At 48.9% G+C, this 6,634-nt stretch overlaps 1 pseudogene; it reads right to left on the bottom strand.

The window, feature by feature from the left end:
- Positions 1-595: 595 nt before the first annotated feature.
- On the bottom strand, positions 596-3,477 carry LOC150006886 (HLA class II histocompatibility antigen, DO alpha chain-like; annotated as a pseudogene).
- Positions 3,478-6,634: the final 3,157 nt, after the last annotated feature.

The raw sequence follows: 6,634 nt of genomic DNA, 5'->3' as shown, positions 1-6,634 counted from the left end.
GATGAGTCAAATGAAGCAGGGCCAGCTTGAGGTTAACTGCCAATCCCAGTGCCAGGTGGTCACACTTGGTGGCCATCACCCAGAATGCCCTCTCCCAAGTCCCAGCATCCCTCACACCTGGGAGAACTGGCCAAGGACTGGTGAAAGGACATGGTGCAAACATCACTAATAAATTTACTGATGCTAGCCAGAGCTTCAGGGAGAGCAAGTGTATATGTGTGTGCCTGTGTGTGTCTGTGTGTGTGTATATATGTATGTATGTTTGGGGAAGGAAGGCTTGCTAGTGGGTGCCCCACAAGCCCTGCCATGAGTAGTGGGGACAAAAAGTAGACCTATGGGACAGAGGCTGATCCCATTCCAGGTCAGCAGGGGGGGGATGTACTAGGACTGTGGCAGGACATGCAAAGGCTGCCAGAAACTTTGAGGAATCGTAGGAGTCTCCAACAATCCATTTCTCTTAGAAGGGTCATTATCTGAAGGAGAAAACCCCACATGACAAAGGCTGTAACCTCATAATTCTGGGATCCTGTCTCTGACTGCCACCTCCCTGAAACCTTACCCCTCGTCTCACCTCTGTTCTCCTGTTCCCTGTGCTCTACTTGTCTGTATCACCCTTCCCTGACCCCATTCCTCCCCACAGAATTTCTGGTTCTCCAGCCTCATTCTGTTCAGCTTCTTCCATTCCCCTCACCCCCCGCTCCCGGGCTCTGCACCTGGGGGCACTGGACAGGCATGTGCCTGTGACAATAAGGGTGATGCCCACAAGGAGGCCCACCAGGCCCATGGCAGACCCAGGGCACAGACCAAGGTCTCTATGGTGTCTGGCAGTGGGATAGGCACCTGGGGCTCTGGGAGAGAAAAGGAGATCAGGGGTGCAGTGGAGGGATTTTAGGGCAAAGGAAGCAGGGACTGAGGATAGTGGGCTGGGGTGGGGGCTCCATGCCCCAGTGCCGGTGGAGCGGCAGTCCGGACCCAGCACTCCACCCAGCAGTCAGTGGTAGACACCTTCAGCTGAGGGCAGGGAGGTCAGGTGGCGGAACTTGTGGAACAAGTGGTCAGACCGGGAATAGAAGCTGGTCGGGGCCACCCTGTCAGTGATTGTTTGACCATTGCGTAGTCAGGTGATATTGATCGGGGGGGGGGGGGATGTTGTCCATGATGCAGAGGAGGACATCGAGCTGGCCCAGCTCCATGAGAGACTTGGGGACTACGGTCACCCTTGGAGGCACTAGGAGAAACGAGGCCCTGAATCCCAAAGATCACCTGGGCAGCTGGGCCTCACCAGCACTAGGATTGAGGCACATTTCCTCCTATTTAGCGATCTGCAGGCTGGCAGCCGCTGGGACAGGAGCAGGGGGCAGAGGGAGAAGAGACTTGAGGAGGACAGTGGGGGCGCCACGAGCTCCTACATCTGACAGGTCCCTGGAGGGGCGTCCGGGTGGAAGGGCTCCTTCCTGAAGGACGGGCTGCTGAAGGGGTTGGAGAGACCTAGAGCCTCCGGGGAAAGAAAGGGGCTCAGCACCACAGTCGCAGATTCTGGTACCCGAGTGCCAGCACGGACAGGGACCTGTGAGGTGGGAGGAGGTGGCTCTGGGCTTCCTCTGCCTGGCGGAGGAGGGGAGTATCAGAGGAAGGGCCAGGTACCGTTGGTGGCTCCGCTGCGATTCGAGTGTTCGTTCCACCGTGACATCTAGGTGGACTTGGATCAACACAGTGCTGACCAGCGCCCCCTTCGGGTCAAAGTGGGTGAAGTCGCCACACAGGCAGGCGCCACACAGCCTTCAGCCCCACAGAGTGCAGCTGTTCCCCATCGAACTCACGGGTGAACTGCCCAGAGGCACCGAAGGACTGGAAGAAGGCTGGTCCATAGGAGCCCATGGGGTCAGCTGAGTTAGGTGAGTTCAGGTCAGGGAGAGAGAAGAAAACGTACCTGTCTTATCCATGACATGTGCTATGTTGAGTCTTTGAGCTTGTGTCCTATCCTGGGTTCTCAGGGGACAAGCCCTGTACTGACCTGAGCTGGTCCTCGGAGAGAGGAAGGGTTACTGGGGGCAGAAGGGAAAGGACAGAGGGAAATGAGCACGTGCCCAGCACCGGCCAGCACAGGTGCACAGGTGCCGCCTGGCCCACCAGCCCGGGAAGAGGAGAGGCTGCCTAACACCATGCTTGGGATCCCCAGGTGAAATCCTGGCTGTGACCCTCCGCTCTAGTTGCGCTATCAGGTCCTGTGGGTGGGACGAGGTGTGGGGTGTGGGGTGAGGAGACGATGATTAAGGACAGGAGCACAGGGGGCGCTTTGGGCAGAGATGCAGCGTGAGTGGGTGTGAGGGGAAAGGCGATGGCGGCAGGAGGAAGATCTGTGACACAGAAACCAAAGGGCTAGGACAAGGCAGCCCAAGGTATAGCTGAGAGCACTGGAAAAGGAGTCAGAAAGTCAAGTTCATGTCCAACTCTCCCATCTCCGAGCATCATGACTGAATGTGTCTTCTTCCCATAACTGGAGTTCAGTTTTCTGGAAGTTAGAGGTTAGTTTATAATTGCTAAAAGTCCTTTTCCTCTCTTGTTTTTACTTTTATTATGTTGCAATTTCTGCTTAATTTTTATTTTACTTATTTATTTTACATTCAGCATTATTTTGTACTATTTTTATTCTAAGTGTACAGCATAGTGTTAGACAATCATATACTTTACAAAATGTTCCCCCTGATATTTTAAGTACCCACTGGCACCACACATCGTTATTACAGCATTGTTTACTGTATTTCCTATGCTGGACTTTACATCCCTGTGACTATTCTGTAACTATCAATGTGCACTTCTTAATCCCTTCACCCTTTTTCACCCAGCCCCACACCTTCTTCACTCTGGCAACCATCAGTCTGTTCTCTGTATCCTGTAGATTCCTTTAGAATTCTAGGAAATTGTTCAGGAGCCATTGAGGGCTACTGTGTGCCCAGTGTGATGCCAAGGAAATACAGACAAACCCGCTGTGGACCCCACACACAAGGAGCTCACATCTAGAGCAGGATAAAGGCAGATAAACAGGGGACTAGTGACATGGTGATAAATACTGCGATAGAACTGGACGTGAATGGGCACACTCCAAGCCAGAAAGTGGTACAGAGATCAGGGTGGATTGAGGTTTGAGAAGTCATTGGGGAGCCACCTTCACCTGAAACGGTCTGAGCCTGACACTGGCATGGCTGGACTGAGCTGCACCTGTATTTTAGGTTCAGAATGAACTTGAGAGGTAAGAGGATTGGGGATCTCTTGGGAAAGGAAGTTGCCCATGAACCACAGGGGAAGAGGAACAATTCATACTCTGTAATGTCTCTCACATAAGCTAACACCCCCAAACTCCTGTCGTCTCCCAGTTGCCCTCAGCACTCACCTTTGATGGCCCTAGCTTCCTGGGGTCTCGGAAGGGTGGGTTATCAAGGTGTGGAGTCCACGGACCAGCCCCCCACTGAGAACCATTGCCCTCTGGTGCTTTAACCAAATATGTCTCAGTGGGTGAGAAGACAGAAGAATTTACTGGGTTCATGTGCACCAGGGAGGCTTGGTCCACAAGAGCGTCAAAAGGAAGTTTCTGTTTGGGGGACTAGGAGGGGCTTTGATCACCTGTTACTGGATCCTCCAAGAGGGATCCAGGGAGAAAAAGTCACCAGAGCAGCACACAGCTGAACTTGGACAAATCCTCCCTCAGTCTTGATCCCTGGCATAGAGAATCATACTATCCCTATAAATTTCTGCACAGAAGTTTGGACTTAAAATTTAAGTTTTACTAAGAAAATTGAGGACAAGCTCGTTACTTCCAGCCAAGATGGAGACCTAGATAGACACACTGAGTCTCCCTCCACAACTAGGAAGGAACACAACTACCTCAAAACTAGAGACAACCAAAAGTTTCAGAATATTGAGCTGCATGGAAGTCCAACAAACAAAGATATAAAGAAGAAATACTCATCCAGACAGGTAGGAGGAGCAGAGCCGGGGCAGAGAGGATGTGGCAGTAGCAGCAGAGGCAGTGGCAGGCTGCCGGAAAGTGCAGTCACACATTTAAAAAAGTCGGGAGGGACACCTGGGGAGTACTCCCAGCACCAGACCAGACAACGCAGCTAAGGGTCCCAGTGCTGGGGAAAACAAAGCCTCATTACTTCTGACTGTGGAAACCAGTGGGGGTTGGGGTGAAGGAAGAAACTGCCAGTCTTTCAGCAGAGTCCACTTGTTTAAAGGGCCCCCCAGTCCTAGAATGTCCACAGACCCACCCACTCTGGAATGACAGCCAGGACAGCAGCTATAGGGGTGCCAGTCCAGTGAGGAAGTGGAAGAGGTGCCTGGAAAAGGGGCGAGTGCTGGGCAGGTGGCATTTTTCCCTCTTGGACCCCTCCCACACATACAGCGCTACAACGTGGTGAAACAGGTCGCCCTGTACTGATGAATCCCTAAGGTTCCAACCCTTACAACGTAACAGGAGAAACAGCTCTACCTGGGACATGGAGGCAAACAAACACAGGAACCTGTCAGAATGAAGAAACAGAGAAGTATGGCCCAACAGGGGAAACAGATCAAGTTTCCAGTGGGAGAACTGAGTGACAAGGAGATAGCCAGCCTAACAGATGAGGAGATAGACAACCTAACAGATGCAGAATTCAAAACACTGGTGATAAAGATGCTCCCAGGCTTGACAGATATGCTTGAGTACAGCAAGCGCGTAAGAGAAGTGAAGGCTATGCTAAGTGAAATGAAGGAAAATCCACACAAAACGAATGATGAAGGGAAGGAAACCAGAGTTTAAATCAATGATTTAGAATATAAGGAAGAATAAAACAGTCAACCAGTGCCGAATGAGGAAGCAATAATTGAAAAAAAATGAGGAAAACTTCCAAAATTTTGCGAAGGAGGTGAACATACAGGTCCCGGAAGCACGGAGGCTCCCGGGTGAGCTGGACCCAGAGGGGATCACCCAGGACACATCATGACTGAGATGCCAAAGGTGAAAGATAAAGACAGAGTTCTGGGGACAGCAAGAGAGAGGCAGAGGGTTTCCTACAGGGGGGCGCCTATAGGACTATCAGCTGATTACTCAGAGGACACTGAGAAAGGGACTGGCAAGCAGTATTCAACGTGATGAAAGGCAACCTGCAACCTGAATTACTCTCTCCAGCAAAGCTATCATTTGGAATGGAAGGGCAGATGAAGTTCTTCCCAGACAAGGTGAAGCTAAAGGAGTTCATCATCACCAAGCCATTATTATATGAAATGTCAAAGGGACTTACTTAAGAAAAAGAAGATCAAAACTATGAACACTAAAATGACAACAAACTCACAACTTTCAACAACTGAATCTAAAAAGTAAAAAGAAAATCCAACTAAGCAAACCAGAATAGGAACAGAATCATAGACATGGGGATCATTTGGAGGGTTATCAGCTGGGATGGAGGAGGGGGAGAAATGGGGAAATGGTGCAGGGACTAAGAAGCATAATCAATTGGTACAAAATAGACAGGAGGAAGTTAAGAATAATATAGGAAAGGGTGAATCCAAAGAACTTCTATGCACGACCCATGGACATAAACTAAGGGGGATGGGATTGCTGGAGGGAAGGGGGGTACTGGGCAGAGGGGAGCAAAGAAGGAAAAAATTGGGACTACTGTAACTACATAAACAATAAAATATACTTAAAAGTATATTTTTAAAAAAATTGCTGGATGGGATATCTGGGATTTTACCTCCTATGTTTTTCTCTAGCACTTTTATGGTGTCCCAGCTTACATTTAAGTCTTTTATACATCATATGGTATAAATTGGTGGTCTAGTTTCATTTTTTTGCATGTCCCTGTCCAGTTCTTCCAAACCATTTGTTGAAGAAGCTATTTTCACTCCATTTTATGCTCCTTCCTCTTTTGTTAAATATTAATTGACCATAGACACCTGGGTTTATTTCTGGGCTCTCACTTATGCTCCATTTATTTATATGTCTGCTCCTATGCCAGTACCATACCGTTTTGATTATCGTGGCCTTGTAGTATAGTTTAATATCAGGTATTGTGATTCCTCCTACTTTGTTCTTCATTCTCAAGATTGCTGAGGCTATTCAGTGTTGCTTTTGGTTCCATATAAATTTTTGAAGTATTTGTTCTAGGCCTGTGAAATATGTCATTGGTATTTTAATGGGGATTGCATTGAATCTATAAATTGTTTTGGGTAGTATGGACATTTTAATGATGTTGATTCTTCTCATCCATGAACACAGTATATGCTTCCATTTATTTGCTTTTTTCTTTTTTTTTAAAGTATATTTTATTGATTATGTTGTTACAGTAGTTCCAATTTTTCCCCCCTTTGCTCCCCTCTGCCCAGTATGCCTCTTCCCTCCAACAAGCTCACCACCCTTAGTTCATGTCCATGGGTTGTGCATATAAGTTCTTTGGCTTCACCCTTTCCTATATTATTCTTAACTTCCCCCTGTCTATTTTGTACCAACCGATTATGCTTCTTAATTCCTGCACCATAACCCCATTTCTCCCCCACCTGTTTCACCACGTTGTGGCGCTGTATGTGGGAGAGGGGTCCAAGAGGGAACAATGCTGCCTGCCCAGCACTCTCCCCTTTTCCAGGCACCTCTCCCACT

The sequence above is a fragment of the Furipterus horrens genome, unplaced genomic scaffold, assembly GCF_987537825.1.
Source record: "Furipterus horrens unplaced genomic scaffold, mFurHor1.1.pri manual_scaffold_6, whole genome shotgun sequence".
Classification (NCBI taxonomy): domain Eukaryota; kingdom Metazoa; phylum Chordata; class Mammalia; order Chiroptera; family Furipteridae; genus Furipterus; species Furipterus horrens.
The sequence above is the reverse complement of the archived record's forward strand: the minus strand, read 5'-3'. Positions and strand labels throughout refer to the sequence as shown.